The sequence below is a fragment of the Cupressus sempervirens genome, chromosome 8, assembly GCF_028749045.1.
Source record: "Cupressus sempervirens isolate cs-2001-9-10 chromosome 8, ASM2874904v1, whole genome shotgun sequence".
NCBI classification, from domain to species: domain Eukaryota; kingdom Viridiplantae; phylum Streptophyta; class Pinopsida; order Cupressales; family Cupressaceae; genus Cupressus; species Cupressus sempervirens.
In genome coordinates, this window is record NC_143125.1 from 418309271 (window position 1) to 418327419 (window position 18149).

The window sequence follows — 18149 nt, forward strand, 5'->3', positions numbered from 1 at the left end:
AAAAGACTTAATTATTCAACCCATTCATCCAATTACTTAGAAACTTAAAGAGAGCATACCAGCTAAAGCAATTGGTTTTCCTATGGCAATTCATGCACCCGAGCTTGTGAAGGAATGCATAGAGAGATACAACCCAAAAACAAAGAAAATTTTGTTTTCAGATCAATCTATTCTCATCTCAATCAATAAGGCACTGATGCAGTCTATATTTGGCATTCCCGTGAAGAAGCAGTATTGTGATGTTGATTTCAGCTCTTTCATGTCCATGTTCAATGATAAGAAGATCATCAGATAGGAAGATACACAGAGGACATGGTTCCAAACTTCTTGCTTAAAGAAAAGCAAAATGTCGAAGACCCTATTTGGCACAAATATGAAAAGAGAGATAGTGGATATCCTCGCACTCCTCCTTAGACTAAAAGGAAAAGAGAAGATTTTGAAGTTCATCGAGCACCATTTCTTCCTTATATAAGCAATATGTGCTAAGGATATGCAGATCGATTGGGCACAAATTATCTGTGATGAGCTCGCCTTGTGGTTGAATTAGGCTAGAGGATTCAAGTAGTTTTACATGTCCTTATATTTGATCTATAGCTTAGAAACTCACCACTTGTGGCCCGGCCTCCCCAACATCCCGAACTATGATGAGCACACCAAAATATATGAATTTTAGCCACATCTATAGCTGCAAAAAAGCTATGAGGAGTATCTTGTTGTTAATGATTCCTTTACAATGAAGCTATATTAGGAATTGCAAGGATGCCTTGAAAGGAGATTTTCACCAAAGGAAATTTCATCCATAAGCCAATTCAAATGCTCATTCATCTAGTTTCTAAGTTTCTCCTATTTGTGAATAGGAGCTTATGATGGATTTCTTAAGAGGTTGCCAAGATATCTAGAATACAATGTGGTTATAATAGAACTATATCAAAAAATACTTGAAATGAATACCATGTGTTCTAATGTGAAGAAGATAGTTGAGATTCCCTTCCCTAGTGTGGTTGGCCTTTATTCATGAGCTTCCAAATTGGATGCTCAAAATTTGGTGAAGAGCTTTGAAAGAAAAAATAAATTGTTAGACTATGAGGTACTCAAGCCTCAATATAATATAGTTAACTTTGTAAGGGATCTCTTGAAGTTGGGTTATGCCTATAGGCATATTCCAGATATTCAAGACTTCTAGTCCAGGTGTCTCAATGAGTACCAAACTTGGGAGAGGTTTTAGTCATCATTAACCATTAACAAGATTAAATTGTATAATGATTCTATTGATGTTTCTGACCTTGAATATGATGGAGCCTACATGCAGCTCACATCCTACAAGAAGATCAAAGGCACCCCAATTTTGGCTACCCCACCTGCGAGTCTAGTAATTGATACTATGCAGGTTCTTATGTAGGGGATAATCAAGAGAACCAATAAATGGGTGGAGTGGACCCAAGAAAGGAAGAAAAGCACCAGAAGCACTGGTTCTATGGGTGGAGTATCACTTGGAGCCGCCCAATCAACCACAACAACAACCATCACTACTACTACTTTGACCTTTGTAGGGCCATTATAGTCCATTAACAAGGTGGAGACCAGCCTCCAAAGAAAAATATGCCAATCACTCCTACTTGCGGAGCTGGCTCTCTCCCAAACATTGGGAAGGTTGGGGAGTAGCAGGATGACAAGGATAAGGGGAGAGAATAAGAAAAATTAGTAGCCAAGTCATCTTCCCTTGTCCAATTCATAAATTTGAATGGTGACACCAACCCCATGGATGGACAAGAACAAGATGCATCTCAGCAAGGGGATAATTTAGCCCTTTCAATGACTAAGGTTGCTTCCTTCCCTGTTGCATCTCAGAGCAAGAAAACTCCCTTAATTCCAAGGAAGCTATTGGATCCCACTACCTTGCAGTCGGCTAACAATGTGCTCTCTACAGATTCATGGCTCAAGGACACCATTGATAGGAAGAAGAGGAGATATGAGTAAGTAGTTCCATCAAAGGACTTGATCACACAAGTCACCTCCTCTTAGCCATTGAAGAAGACAAAGAAGTGGAAGATGATTGTTGCACTGGGTACAAATTCAATAATTTGTCATATGCTGGTAGAGATTGTGGAGCCATAGAGGGAAGGCAAATTTCATGAGCTCTCAAAGGGTGTTTCTAGATTAGAATAGTGGATCTTGGCATCCTAGTTCATGACTCCATGGTAAACATGTGGAAGTCTACTAACGAGAAAATTGAAGATAAGTTGGAAGAGCTTAGGGTAGAGAAGGAAATCTTGAAGGCTTGGAATAGAGAATTGGTAGAATACATAAGTTTTGCACTTGGGAGCACTTCTTCAAGTCAATTTGATCCAAATGAAAAGGAGAACAAAAACCTACTCCTAAAGTTGCAATACGAAACACAATTTGGGCAGGTTGTCCAAGCATGGGTAGATTAGATAAAGGCTTAGGATCCCCTACTAGTTGAAAACTTGGAAAGCCTAGTATTCGATTCTCACTGGCTCAAGGAAGAACTTCAAATCATCATACAACCATACAAAAGGTAGTAGACAAGCTGACAGAGCAATTGGCCCTTCTGCAAGAAGTAATTGACATGAAGATAGGATTTTGATGATAGGCAAGGATTCATTATTTTACTGGAAACAATCCTTGGAGTTTGTTATAGAAAGCTCTATGAGGTTAGCAAATTATTTCAATGATGTACATGACTTGGTGCAAAAGGTTATTGAGAAGTTGTTTCAATACCTGAAGATATTGCACAAAGAGTCCTTTGTGTCCACTAATAGCAAACTCATGGGTATTAAGAGAATGAAATCAACGTTCTTAGCATTTATTGATGAAGTAGTTGACCCACTCAACTTCCAAGTGTCCAAGATCCATGAACTCTTAGTAGTAGACATGATCATATGGAGAGAATTAGAAAAGTTCTAGTCAAGGGTTGCCAGAATAGATGAATTGACAGAGATGCATGACTACTAGATGGTTCAAGCTAACAACATCATCATTCTAGGTGTTGAAAAACTAGACAAAATAACTGACACCATGAAAGCCTATAGAGCTAAATCAGTTACACCTAAGAAGACATGATGTTTAGATGTTTTTCCTGCCATCTATCATTCTTCCCCCCTCTCTTTTATAGCCATTCATAGTATTTTTTTCAGTCTCTATAATAGACAATGATATAAGCTTAAACTACAAAGAAATCATCCAATGGAATTGACCATTTTGAGAAGGCCTATAAATGTAACCTTTTAAGATGTTAATAAGATTAGCAAAATTTACTTTGGGAAAATGCCTATAGTTGGGACTACTGTGTGTGACTGTGAGTCCATTTCAAGTTTTGTTGTTCATTTAGTTTCAATATATTCTATGAAATGAATGTACTAATGTTAAGAATTGAGTGAATGTGAATGAACTTGGTTTTATTTCCTTTGTTCAATAGATTGTATATTTTTCTTTCTTCAGCATAAGTATCTCGCTTGCTTTCTTTGTTGTATGTGGTAGTTTGTATGTCTAGTATAGTTATTGCATGAGGAAGCTAGAAACTAGTGTATGGAGAAGCTAAGAGATAGACAATCTAGGTATTGTCAAAACATCAGCTAATTGTGTAGTCTAGGAATTACTTGTTTCGCCATCTCTTCATTTCTCCATGTTATCGTAGTTGATTGTGCATGATTCCATTCATTGCATTGTACGTCAAAATAGATTGCATGTTGTGAGTTAGTCCCCCTTTCAATTGCCTAAGTTGTTTAAAGTGTTGAGCAACTTGGTATTTGCTTCTTCTACTCTCTGGTTAAGAGCATACCCCCAAAAACCAAAATAAACAATATTGACTGCATATCTTGCATTCAAAAGGAAGTTGTGCCTTTCAATTCAGGGGTATTTGATAGATAACTACACTGACCCATTTTGTTGATAACATCTTTGTCCTCAATAGGCCATTGGATAAGTCAAGAGTCAAGGTATAAACCAAAGCATAAGGAAGACAAAATGTTAACCAACACACAACAAGAAGGTAGACACACCCTCGAGTTTGTCCTCATATCAAAGACTAGTTGTCATAGCCACAAGAAAACTTGGAGACAAAAAAAATTGATTTTATTTGAAAGATGCATCAAAAATCTTGTCTCTGTATTCAAAGTTTAGAACTCTAATGCCTTTTTAATTTTTGATAACCCATTTATAGATCAATTGCACAATGCATTCACAAAAATAAACTCAATTTGATTTATAAAAGTTAATACTCTAGGTTAATTAATAGAAGAAAATAGCAAAAGGAAAATAACAAAAGCCAAATACACATAGACAATAACACATAAATACCTAGGAAACCCCACCTCAGGGAAAAACTTGCAACTATTAGATCATCTATTCAGCCTAACAGATTACTGTTAGAAATAGATAATACTGAGATAGGGGTGAATTAGTATTCTACAAACTTTTGCTCACAACTAAATATTATTAAATACTTTATAACTTACATATCAAAGTAAACCAATAATGTTGAATAGTAAATATAACCATACATATAGAGAACTCATAACATCATTATTTGTTAACTAGGAAAACCTTGGAGAAGGGAAAACCCTGGTGGGGATGATACCCACTAGATTATCCACTAAACAAAAGAATCATGTTAAGGATATTGACCTTATTAGGAATCTATGAAATACATATAGTGTCTCAAGTCCTTGTTAGAGGACTAGGCCTTGTTAGAATCCTCAACCTTATTAAGAGTTGGTAGATCAATTACAATGTATGCAAGAAGAGCCCACTACCCTAACATGCATTTATACAATGAAGTTCTTCATAAGAACAGATATACATACTGTACACAGTGTGAACGTGTATTCATGAAACCTTAGTGTAGAATGCAAATGGACTGATGACAAACTAAACTAAACCCAAGATATCATCATTAGAATGTAATTTATACGAGCATTTCATGTTTCCCTAACTACAACTGCTAAAATAGCTCTCAGACCAACATCTTAGTGACAGTTCTAGAATGAGAGAATGCTAAAGAATGATTATGCAATGAACTAACAAGTGATAAATGATTCTAAATAACACAAAATAATGCTAAAATGCTATGAAAATGCTACAATAAGAATGCTAGATGATGAATCAAAATGTGCCTATAGTGCAAATGCCTAAAACTTGGGTCTTTTTGCTCTTGAATTATCCTTCTATTTATAGGATTTTAGAAGGGGTTGGGGTAAGAATTTGGATTTTACCTTTTCACTTGGTGGGTGGAAGTGAAATTGAAAATGAGCTCAAAAGTCTTGATTGGAGGCTCCATGTGATTTTCATGTCAACAAAAATGTCTCATGAGAGAAAAGAGAAGGATCTCGAAAGTCATGATTTGTGGCTAAATAAAGCTTTATTTCAACAAAAATGGCTTATGAGAGACAAGAGAAAGAGCCCAAAAGTCATGATTTGTGACTAAATATGACTTTTATTTTCAACAAAGCATATGACTTTTATTTTCAACAAAAATGCCTCATGAGAGATAAGAGAAGGAGCCCAAAAGTCATGGTTTGTGGCTAAATATGACTTTTACTTTCAATAAAAATGTCTCATGAGAGACAAAAGGAGGAGCCCAAAATTCATGATTTGTGGCTAAATATGATTTTTATTTTCAACAAAAATGTCTTATGAGAGACAAAAGGAGGAGCTCAAAAGTCATGATTTCTAGTTAAATATGACTTTTATTTTCAATAAAAATGTCTCATGAGAGACAAGAGAAGGAGCCCAAAATTCATGGTTTGTAGCTAAATATGACTTTTATTTTCAATAAAAATGTCTCATGAGAGACAAAAGGAGGAGCCCAAAAGTCATGATTTCTAGCTAAATATCATTTTTATTTTCAACAAAAATGTCTCATGAGAGACAAAAGGAGGAGTTCAAAAGTCATGATTTGTGACTAAATATGACTTTTATTTTTAACAAAAATGTCTCATGAGAGACAAAAGGAGGAGCTAAAAAATCATGATTTCTGGCTAAATATGACTTTTATTTTCAACAAAAATGTCTCATGAGAGACAAAAGGAGGAGCTCAAAAAGTCTTGATTTATGGCTAAATTTGAATTTCTTTTAATTCTTTATATAAAAGGAGGATTTTTATTTTGTGAGAATAAATGAATTTATTGATTTAATAAAAGTTCCATTTATTCTCAAAAATTTGTCTTTTCCCTTTCATTTTTTTGAATTTCATTTTATGATTTTGAATTTTTTCTCTCCTCTTTTGAAGTTGATTTAGGTCTTATTAATTTGATAGATGATTTTTTGTTTAATTTGAGCTGATTGATCAAAATTGCGCGATTTATGTCTTTGCCAATTTTTGGGTGTCTACACATACAATACTTTATGATTGCTATAATTCACACTTTCTCTAATCATACATCATATATAGTTCACATATTATCTCATCAACTTCACATAAATCATAAATATCGCATAGATCACGCACTTATTGGCACAAGATAAGATCTCTACTTATACTTCGCAAATTAGTAAATCTCTTCTCAGTTGGCCTTCATGTCTTCACACACTTGACATAATGTAAAATAACTTATGGATTAACATCGGCAAAGTCAGCTCATCATGACTTAGTAATTATTTGTCACCAAAATAATTCCTTAAGTTGTACAACTTAATTCTCTATTATGCTCTATTAAATACCCATACTAGTATTTCAATCATCACTCGCGTCATACAGTCCGTACACATATACGCACTGGCACATGTCATCATGACATTATCATAGAGATTTTCTAATTGTGCATAAGCTAACTCTCAATGAATCATCCATACATATCTCATTTGTCTCTATGTTGCTAGAAACTATCTAACACTTAGACAATTTTCTAACTCTAAATGCATAAATAAAATGTTGAATACATGTTTCCATAAATGACAACTATCAAAATATCTATCTGACCATATTGCAAACAATCTCCCCCTTTGGAATTTATGGCAACATTGGAAAAAATTAGCTAAGTTCCAAAATGATGTCATACAAAAAAAAAAACAAATAAAGTAACTACATGAAATTGCTTTCAAAACGTAACAATTTTATTCATGTTTTGATGGATCATTACTTCCTTATCACTTCTTACATTGATAAATAAGTGTAATCCTCCTTACATATATTATTCTTTACATATATTACTTATCCTCCTTAGAACATACATACATACATACAATTTTCCTTTACATGTTACTCCCTCTTTGACATCAATGAAAAAGCTATCAACAATTGTATCCAAAAAATTGGGTGGCTTGCTGTTGATCAACTTGTTATTCTGGAAAAACAATCTACATAAACAAGTTTTAGGTTGTCCACTTCCTTCTTCCAGTTCTCCATCATTTTATCATAGATACTGAGTAGTGGACATAATGCATAGGATGTCACTTCAACTATGCTCAAGTCAGTATAGGCAAACTTGTCATAGGAAGTCTTTGTTGAAAGACATTCCTCCAGTTGCCTCTGCAAAATGTTGATCTTTAGAGACAAGACTTCTTTAAGACTAGAGAACCTTTTTGTTGCCTTCTCCTTAACTGATCCCAAACTACTCATTATACTGTGGATCTTCTCCACTTATGTTCCACATTCTTCAATACTAGTCTCAGGAAGCTATACTTTTGTAGTGAGTTTCTCAAGTTCACTCATCTTACCCTTTATCTGACTCTCAAAGTATGTCAAGTACTTGTATGAAATCACACACTATCCATACAACTTCTTACCTTCATCAATATGTTTCCTGAATTCCTTGATGCTTGCATCTAGTGCATTCAAATAATTTCTCACATTTGTGCACACTATGTCAAATAGTGCTACATCATGCTTGGCCTGAGCTTGTGTTGATGCTACCTCAGCTAAAGTTTTGAATTCCTCATCAAAGGTCTTCACTAGTGCTTTGGCTTTTGACTGCAATTCTAGAGTAGATATAGTTGTGGTAACTATCTTCTGCATTCTGTCCAAGACTTTAGTTAGTGTCTTCTCCAAAGACTTTATTGATTTATTCTTCTCAAATAATTTTTTGAGTGAGCTTATCAATCCCTTCTGATCATTGTCATTATCCAATGCCACTACTACTGCTACTACAATAGGAGTTACAACTGGGGTGGATGTAACCGCAATATTCTTTTCTTCCTTGGCTTTCTTTTTCTCTTCTTCCAATTTCTTAGATGCTTCTTTGGCTTTCTTCCTTTGTTCTTTCTCTTCTTTCTTCTTCCTTTCATCTTTCTCTTTCTTCTATTCCCCCTCCTTTCTCTCCTCTTCTTCTTTCTTCTTCCTTTCTACTTCTTGAAGCTTTTTCTTCTCCTCCTTCTTTTCTTGTTCTTCCACCTCTTTTCTCTTCTTTTGAGCCTCTTCCTTCTTTTTCTCTTCTTCATCATCATTGTTAGGATTAACCCACAAACAAAAATAACAATTACATGCAAATATAAACAATATCAAAAAATATTGAATCGCACAGAAGAGAACACAAGACACCAAGATTTAAAGTCGTTAACCCAATCCCTAGGATACACCCACCAAACAACATGTCCAATATTATTAGGATCCAATGATTACAACCTGATTAAAATCTCTAATCCCTTACAACTCAATACCACCACAAGAAACAATTTTTGCATCACACATAATGAAAACCCCTAACTCCAAGCTCTTTTATACAAGTATTTTTACTACTTTAGGGTTATAATTAATTATTACGTGTCATCTCAAAATCTCGATAAAATAGGGCCCAATTTTTTTTACTTCATAAAGAATTATGAAGTATGTGCAATACTTCCTTGATCAGTCACCACAAACTAACAATCTCCCACTTGGGGACTGATCAGGCTCCACACTAGACAACAATCTTCCACTTAGAGATTGATTATGTAGCTATGTCATTAATCCATGAGGCTTCCACTAGATCAAACCACCTTGGACTCTGTTGTTCTTTTATTTTGTTCAGTCTAGAAGACCAACCGAAGCTGAAGAAGAGTTCAGCTTCTCCCCTATCACTACCTTTGTAAAATCCACTAGATTATCATCTGTATGTATCTTGTCTGACTTTAACTGCCCATCATCCAAAACTAACTGAATGAAATGGTACTGCAACTAAATGTGTTTTGTCCTTGAATGTAGAGCTGAATTCTTTGCAAGATGAATGACACTCTGACTATCTGTAAACAAGTAATTATCTTTCTAAGGGTATCCCAATTCTTTTAGGAAGAATTAAAGCCATATCATCTCCTTAGCTACCTTTGTAGTAGCAACATACTCTACCTTTGTAGTGGATAAACCATTCACTTTCTGTAACTTAGAAACCCAGCTCACTACTGCCCCACCAACAGTAAATCCATAACCTATAGTACTCTGCCTAATATCAACATCCCCTACCAAATTTGAGTCAACATAGCCTCTTAAATCAATAGTAAAGCCCCCAAAATGTAAACACTTATTGGATGTTCCTCTCAAATTTCTGAGAATCCATTTTACTGCATTCCAATGCTCAATTCCTGGATGACTCATATACCTACTAACGACTCCCACTGTATGTGCAATATCTAGTCTTGTACATACCATAACATACATCAAGCTTCCTATAGCTAAAGCATAAGGTACCTTAGACATCTTGTCCTCCTCTTCTTGTATCTTGGGACGCATCTCCTTAGTCAACTTCAAAAGACTAAGTAAAGGTGTGCTGATAGCTTTAGCATTCTCCATAGAGAAATGTTGCAACCCCTTTGCAATATAATCAGTTTGAGATAATGTTAAATTTTTGTTCTTCCTATCTCTACAAATATTCATACTAAGAATTTTTTTTGCTACCCCCAAATCCTTCATAGAAAATGCATGTGCTAACTGGCATTTTAGCCTCTTAATGTGATCCATGTTAGACCTAGCTACAAGTATACCATCAACATAAAAATATAAAATAGTGTAGTTGTTATCATCCAACCTCTTAAAATAAATACAATAATCTGAATGACACCTACTATATCCATGGTCATGCATAAAACTGCCAAATTTTAGATACCATTATTGAGGCACTTGCTTTAAGCCATACAAACTTTTCTTCAATCGGCACACTAAGTTCTCCTTATCTTTGACCTCAAATCCCTATGGTTTTGCCATATATATCTCTTCATCCAAATCACCATGAAAGGAGATTTTTTTAACATCAAGCTCCAAATGCAAATCTTCAGTAGCCACAATACTTAAAATAGTATAGATAAAAGTTGTTTTAACAACATGAGAGAATATCTCATCAAAGTCAATGCCAAAGAATTATGAAGTATGTACAATACTTCCCTAATCAATCACCACAAACTAACAATCATCAGAGCTAGTATAAGCTATGATATTGCCAACAATGGTTTGGCTAAATGTTGCAAAAGGATTCTCCTTTGCATTCACAGTTATGTGAGTATTATCCACTTGCATGGATTCAATACCCATAACAATGTGCAAGATGAGAGTACATGATGTGTCTCCTCTTCTTCTTCCTCATCACTAGAAGGTGTAATGGCTTGTACATACACTAGGCTCTTAGCTTTGGATTGCATACTTACCTCTGCTACTGAGGTCATGAATTTTGCAATTGCCTCATTTGTTTCCTTTCTAACATCCTCATAATTGCCTCCCATCAGAAGAATTGCTCTTCTTTTGTTCCTCAAAAGGGGCTCAATACCCTTCAAAATTCTATCTGAGTCCTCCTCGAAGTTAGTTTCAGACAACTTGTTTATCATAGTTATTCTCAAGTTGTTGTCTTCTTCTAACACTCTTTTATTTCTATTTAACAACATATTAAGTAGATTTTCTAGTATCATACTTTGTATACTATCAAACCTTTTATTCTAGAATATAATGTTCCTTACTATGACATTCTCTAACTACCTTCTATCCATATTATTATACAAACTATAATACTCGTTCAACTGTACAAAATTGTAATTATTAATAATTTGCAAGTTAAGGTTTATACCTTAGGTTTCCATGTTTTCTTTCATGCTAGAGTTCTACCTTCCTATGTAGCTTGCTCCACTGGCCTATCTTCAACTTCATCCACAGATTCTTTAGAATTACTGATTTGCAGTGTCTTTCTTCTCTTTCCTAGTCTGCTAGTGATCTTCTTGACCCTTTTATTGGATGATAATGCAGGTTCTTTCTTAACCTTCACTAGTCTCTTTGACTTCCTCTATGCAAGAAGTGTCTCCACCTCAAACTGCCTTCTAGGTTGATCACTCCTTGTCTTTACTGGTTGCACTTGTGCAACTACTGCATATGGCGCAATGGGGAACTGCATACATGGTTTTGCAATGGTTACACCTTCTGAAGGTCCTACAACAACAATAGGCGTTGCTACTAGAACTTTAGGCTGCCCACTTGTCTTCATCTCTAATGCAATTCCTTTCACTTCATTGAATTCTTCTCAGGTCATACCTGATTCCTTAAGGATGGAATCAATTACTTTCTCCACTTTCTTCTTACTCTCTTTGTTGTGTAGTTTAGAATGAACTATTCTCATCTTCTCATCATAGGTTCCCCATCTAGGGCACCCAATGTCCTTAGATTCAAGTATGATTTGTGCATACCCTTCTATAAGCTCTATGCTCATCTCATAGCCCATGGGTTCTATGAACTTAACCCTTGGTTCCATAGCTTCCATGCATGTGTTGTTTCTCTCCACCATGAAGCATATATCTTCCTTGTACTTCTCTACCATGAAGGGAGATATTATGTGTTGACATTCCAGTCATGTTTGTTATTAGTGACATACACTTATTTAGATTATGAGTTCAAACCGAGCATATTATACAGTTAATAGTGTTAACCAAACATTTCAATTGCTACCGAGTTCTATAGTTTCTACCAAGTTCTATGGTTAGATAACCGAGTAGTTACTACAAAGTTGAAGATCAATAGTGTAAACCAAGCATTACAAAATATGCCAAGTTTACTAGTGTAAACTGAGCTGTGTAGTGGTTACCAAGTTCACAGTTGATATGATGTGAGCCCAATGTTGACCAAGCTACTCAGTATTAACTAAGAGACTTAGTTTATACCAAGCTTGAGGTGACAGTGTTTATCGAGCTATACAGTGTGAACCAAGTGATTCAATTTATATGTCGAGTTTCACAGTATTCATCGAGTCACTAGTGCAGATCGAGTTCAAGACTACTTAGAATTTATCAGTATGGACCGAGCTTCTATGTCTACCGAGTGCATGACAATGTTGAGTAGTGACAATGGATATGGAGTATTAGAACCTCACTAAGTTAGTTTTCAGAGCCCGAGTTTCTATACTTTGGCCAACTTTGTAATATTTTGTGTAAACTTGCATTGTGGCTGGCTTTGCAATTATGTAATTGGATTGATATATATAATGTATTGTATCACATCTAATGAATGCATGGAATAAAAAAAGAAGGAAATAATGTAATCATCAAAAGAGTAGAAGAGAAAATTACAAAGGCTACAACAATATAAGAAGCAACAAAGATTCATCTATCACACCAAGGTGATTTGTACACATAGAGGAATCTCATTCAGCAAACCAAGTTGTAGATCAGAGATTAACTACTGTTTCATCCTAACATGTGGATCAATTAAATCCTTTAACAAGGTAGACCTAAAACTCTTATGTAAATCTCTTTATCGAGTGCATACTTTATTGTATGTTTGTAAATCCTTTCACAAGGTGGACCTAGTAGTCCTTATTGCTCCTAACAGGGCAAATCATTAGAAGTGATCAATGTAAGTCTTAACAGGTCAACTTTATATTGCAGTATTAAATCTTGTGGGTGTTATCCCCACCCCAGTTTTACTTTCTATTTAGAAGGTTTCTGGGTCACCAAATCTTGTGTCAAAGTGTTATGTATGCTTTCATATTTTTTCGTTTCTAATGCATTAAGTTAGATTAGAATTCATATAAAGGATTAATTTCTAATTGGGATAGAAGTTCTAGAAGTTAATGATTCACCCCTCCCCTCTTAGTAACCTAGCTTGTCATAATATTTCCAACATTATGTACCTCTGTTTCATTTTATTCTGGAAACTCTTCATCATTCTATCAATGTCATCATCTCTGACATTATCTAGCTTTGATCTATAGCATTGAGCCACCAACTTCATTATGCACTCATTGCTATCCCCATTTGTCATTCATGGGAACTTTCTTGTTGCATAAAAGAATAAATGAGTCAGTAAGGACTCAAATCTGAAGACTGCACTCTTTGTCATCTTCACTTTTGCAATGTTATCTAACAACTACAATATGGTAATCTGACACAAATTTATTTGTCTTCCCTAAATTGTCATTACACAAGCTTCATGTAAATATCCAGCTGGTACTGAGTTAACCCTCGAACCATGGTTAAACTTGTATCCTAATATCTTACTCAACAATTTCACTCCTTTTTTCCTAAATTGAATCTACCTTCATGTTCCTTCCATCAAATCTTGTACATTATTTTCATTTATGTGATTACATCCTTCTTTACTCAATCCTACAACCTTGTGAATCAGGTCATGATCAATTTCAACTTGCGTATCACCTAACTAGAACATATCATCATGTACCCTACTTAGAATGATTCGGGTCCAATCATTGTTGTCAAACTCTATATAAAACATATACTTTACCAAATTCAATTCGCTCAAGTACATATACTCAAACTTCAAGGATAGGTCACTATTACACATAGTCCCTAAGTCTTTATGCATATCTTCATCACCTATGCTCTCAATTTTACAATGTATATAGCTTTTGATGTCTTCAACATGAAGCACATTCTCTAGAACTTGCGAAAATTCCCCTAATAGGTCATCCATAAGTGAAACAAATGGATGTTTCTTGAATACATACTATGACCTTTCACTCACATTATAAACAGTTTGACTAGCCATTGAAATTCAACTGTAAACACTGGAAAACTTCTTTTTAGCTCCGTAAAATACCTTAACATCGCCTTTTAGGGCTTTTGCAACTTTGCACTTCAAGGACTTCTATTCGCACTTCAAATTGTTGTCAATTCTCTCAAGACACTTCGCATGAACAAATGGCACACACAATCTTGTTCATGATCCTTAAATCATTTCAAATGAGACTGCACATTAAATGCGTGTCTACCACAAATTCAAATATTGTCTCTGTTCATCGTTAAACTTGTTTTATGAATTCTCACTTATTGCAATCATATCCATACTTGCACACTTGACCATAGCTTCCTCTCTATGCCATCTACCTTTTTTTAACTACACAATTTTCAACTTGCTCTATAACATTAGTTCTGACCAACTGATGTTCCACCTCTTCTGGATCTACTTAATTCAGGTAGGATGAGTCAAACAATTTGAGACTTCAATGTCTCATCACGTACATCAAAGTATTATTCCTCCAAAACTATATAAGAACTTTTTGGATCCTTAGCTTTCACAAATGCCTCTTTGAATTCATCAACATGTTCCTTGAATGCTTCCTTCTAATTGTTATCATTGTCATTTTCATTCCTTCTGTCACTTATGTTGTTGTTCCTTTTGTAGTTAGGATTCCTATTGAAGTTTATTTTGTCCATTCTGTAATATCTCATTGTGTGTCCAAAGTTATTACATAACTGACATACAAGTGCATTTCTTCTCTCATTGGTTGCATTCTAAGTTTCAAGTGCTTTGGAATTTCTTGCAATGTGTCCAGGTTTGTTACACTTGTAACACACAAACTGATTCATTTCTCCATTAGGTCTCTCTCCATCATTGAATCTACTCTATGATCTCCTTCTTTCATTACCTGCAGGGTTAGTGTTCCTAAACATTCTACTATTTGCATTATTACCATCAAACTTAGGTTTCTTACAATCTACTGCTTTATGTCCATAACCATGACAATTATAACAATAGAAATTAGTAATAAGTTTAAAAGACTTTCCTATGCAATCTCATTTCATATGACCAACTCTGTTGCATATGAAACATCTACCTTTGAATTTATGTCTTACTTCCTTGGGTGGTTCATCTTGCTTAGGTTTATCAACTTGCTTTGTTTTCTTCGGTTCATCATGTTTTACTGACAAATCAACTAATTCAATTTCTTTCGATACTTTAGTAGTTGTGCTTGATTCTACCTTACTCAAATCAGATTCTTTAGGGGATTCAATGATTGGATCGAGTTCTCTTCTAATGTCGACTTTCTTGGCTGATTTTTCTCCAATAAGATATCCAAATCCTATCTTATCATAAGAAGGTCTCTGGTGAAATATTTGTTCATCAATCTTCTCAATATTGGAATAAATTTTCTCTAACTGTTGCTTAGCTTGTGTCAATTCTCCTTTCACAATGATATTGCACTTTTCTAATTCTACATGCTCAAACTTGATAGTATCTAATTCAGATGTTACTTGACTCAATTGAGATCAAAGGTGACTCAATTGAGATCAAAGGTCTACATTCTCAATTTTCAATTAAGGTTCACTCTTACTACCATCTTTCTTAAGACTCAACTCAAGTTCAACAATTATCAATTCATGATTCAATATCTCATTTTCTTTCTTGAGATTTCCTACTTCATCATTCCCACTAGTCTGCTCAATTCATTCCTTGCCAGATTCCAACTCATCAATCTTGTCTTTTAAGTTTTTCAATGTAGACTTTTGCATCTTCATACCTGTAGTGCCTCTCCCATTTGACTTTTGTAAGTCGTCCTGATGGATGCACCCTTGCTGATCTTTTGTTGTGATGGATCATGATTGTGACCCTGAGTGGTCTACACCGTTGAGGTGTTTGGATTTATGTTTCTTTATCAATTGCGTTGATTATGCTTTTGACTGATCTTTGAGATTATGATGTGATTTTTGGTTCACTGAGGTTTGTGCTAGTGGTTACCAGGATCGATGTGGTATCATGAGGTTGTTCCGTGATTACCCTGAGATGTGTGCAGAGATTGCACTATGTTCTTTTACCATGCTACACTGGACTAGGTTCCTGTAGCAGTGGTTAGTCATGTTTATGACTATGTTCGCTTATATGTTTTAAATGCCTTTTTAATGCAGAGTAATCAATCATTATTAAATGCTTAAGTTATTAGAATGGATTGTTCTTGTTGGATTATTTGGTTATTTGTTGCAGGCATTTACCTTGTTATATTTCTGATTAGAGAGATATTTTTTACTCATGTAATGTTTACATTTGAGAGGACCCGAGGGTCAAATGTTACTCTTTGATTCTAGTATCATAGATTTTAGACTACTATGTTGTTCAGTTAATCATATTGCATGGTGATGCCATTTTGAGATGACAGTGTGTTTTATGATGTTATCTGGTTATCTGGTATTTGGACATACCTCTGATTTTGTTATGTGATGGATTTAATGCTATGGTTATTTACTTCATTCCTGCGTTGCTATGCCTTTTGCGAACGTGAGTGATGTAAATAGATTATTTTAATATAATTAAATAAATGGTTAAATTAGGTGATTTAATGCATTTATTGCTTCGGCTATGTTATTATATGCAATTGCACTTGATCGTGTTGTTTAGTGTGCAGGATTATATCCCTGGCAGTGGCACATGGAGTTAGTGATTCAGCCTTTCATATTTTACCAATGTTGTCCTTGTATGGTCGACGTATCCTTTATTAAAATGTTTAATTTAAACCTTTCGGTGATTATTAAATCCGAACTCATTTGCATTATGTGATTAGACCAGTAAGCGTGTCTGTGCATTTAGAGTTTCGCTTTGTCACGAAAGTTGTTTAGGAGATTTATGTGTTTTTGGGTTTTCGGGCTTGTTAATTGATTTATTTTTATTTCTGGCAGCTTTGCCATAGATGAATTCCTATTTATAGGAATAGCCTGTTTTCATTTGGGTCGATTCGGGGTTTGACTAGATTGGCTGGTTAAATGCCCTAATCAATTATTTACCCAAAAAGTGAATAAGTATCCAAAAAGGAATTTAATTTCTCACTTCTCACTTTTGAATTGGAAAGTTGGAGAGTAAAACCCAAAATCCTCTTCATGAGGATTTACTGTTTTGTTCGTTGTGGGAGCTACGGGCGTGGGATCATCGCGAGGTTGGGCTCATTGGATCCAGCTCGGGGAAACCTTGGATTGCCGCGATTTTCAGCTACTTTTGCGGGACATTTATTTTATGGTTCAGATTCCTGTTTTGCCCTTTTGGCTGTGAGGTAGGGCTTTCCCATTTTATTGTTTCTACTCCGTTTCAGCTTCTGTTTTTGGTAGCCGTTTGTTTGGAGGCTGAGAACTAGTGTTCCCCTCTGTTTCTGTATGTTAGTTCTACCCGGTTGGACGGGTATGAACATTTCCCTGTTTTTTGGAATGAGGGTTTGGGATTTTGCATCGTTATGCTGGCCGTTTTTGCATACGATGTCCGATTCCATTTATTTTTGGATTTTTGGGGTTTTTGAACCCAAAGGCCAAATGGGTTTTAATTTTGTAGTTTTCCAAATTTTTGAGATTTTTACCTCGTTTTGCGTGCCGCCCTGTTATCTCAAATTTTCTTGGCACAATGTGGGTCGTGGACCTTGATGATCCGTTTGGATATCAGTCAGACCACTTTAGCACTTTTATGTTGCATTGGGATGCGTGTCGCATTCGTACTCCCGACGTTGTGTTCGGTTTTAGTGATTTTATATTTGTTATGTTTTTGTTGGACCTTTGCTTTTGTTTTGTGAACGCTAGGATTTGTGTAGAATCCATACTCTCGGATTGAGGCCGATTGAGTGAGTTCATGATGTTTGGTCTTGTTACATCGTTGGGATTCATGTAGAATCCATACTCTCGAATTGAGGCCGATTGAGTGAGTTCATGATGTGTGGTCTTGTTACATCATTGGGATTCGTGTAGAATCCATACTCTCGGATTGAGGCCGATTGAGTGATTTCATGATGTATGATTTTATTGGCTTTGGGATTCGTGTAGAATCCATCCTTCCCGTGTTGCTTTCAGTTGGGTGTTTTCTTTGCATTGTGTTCTCATCCAGTCCTTATGATATGATCTTCGTGATGGTGGTGCGCCACACACAAGTACGTGCGCGTACGTTTATCGGGGGACTTGCGAGTCTCGACCTTCCATGTCTTTTCTGGAAGTTTTGATCATTGGGGTTGGGTTGGGAATTTGCATGCCTACGGGCACTCATCGTT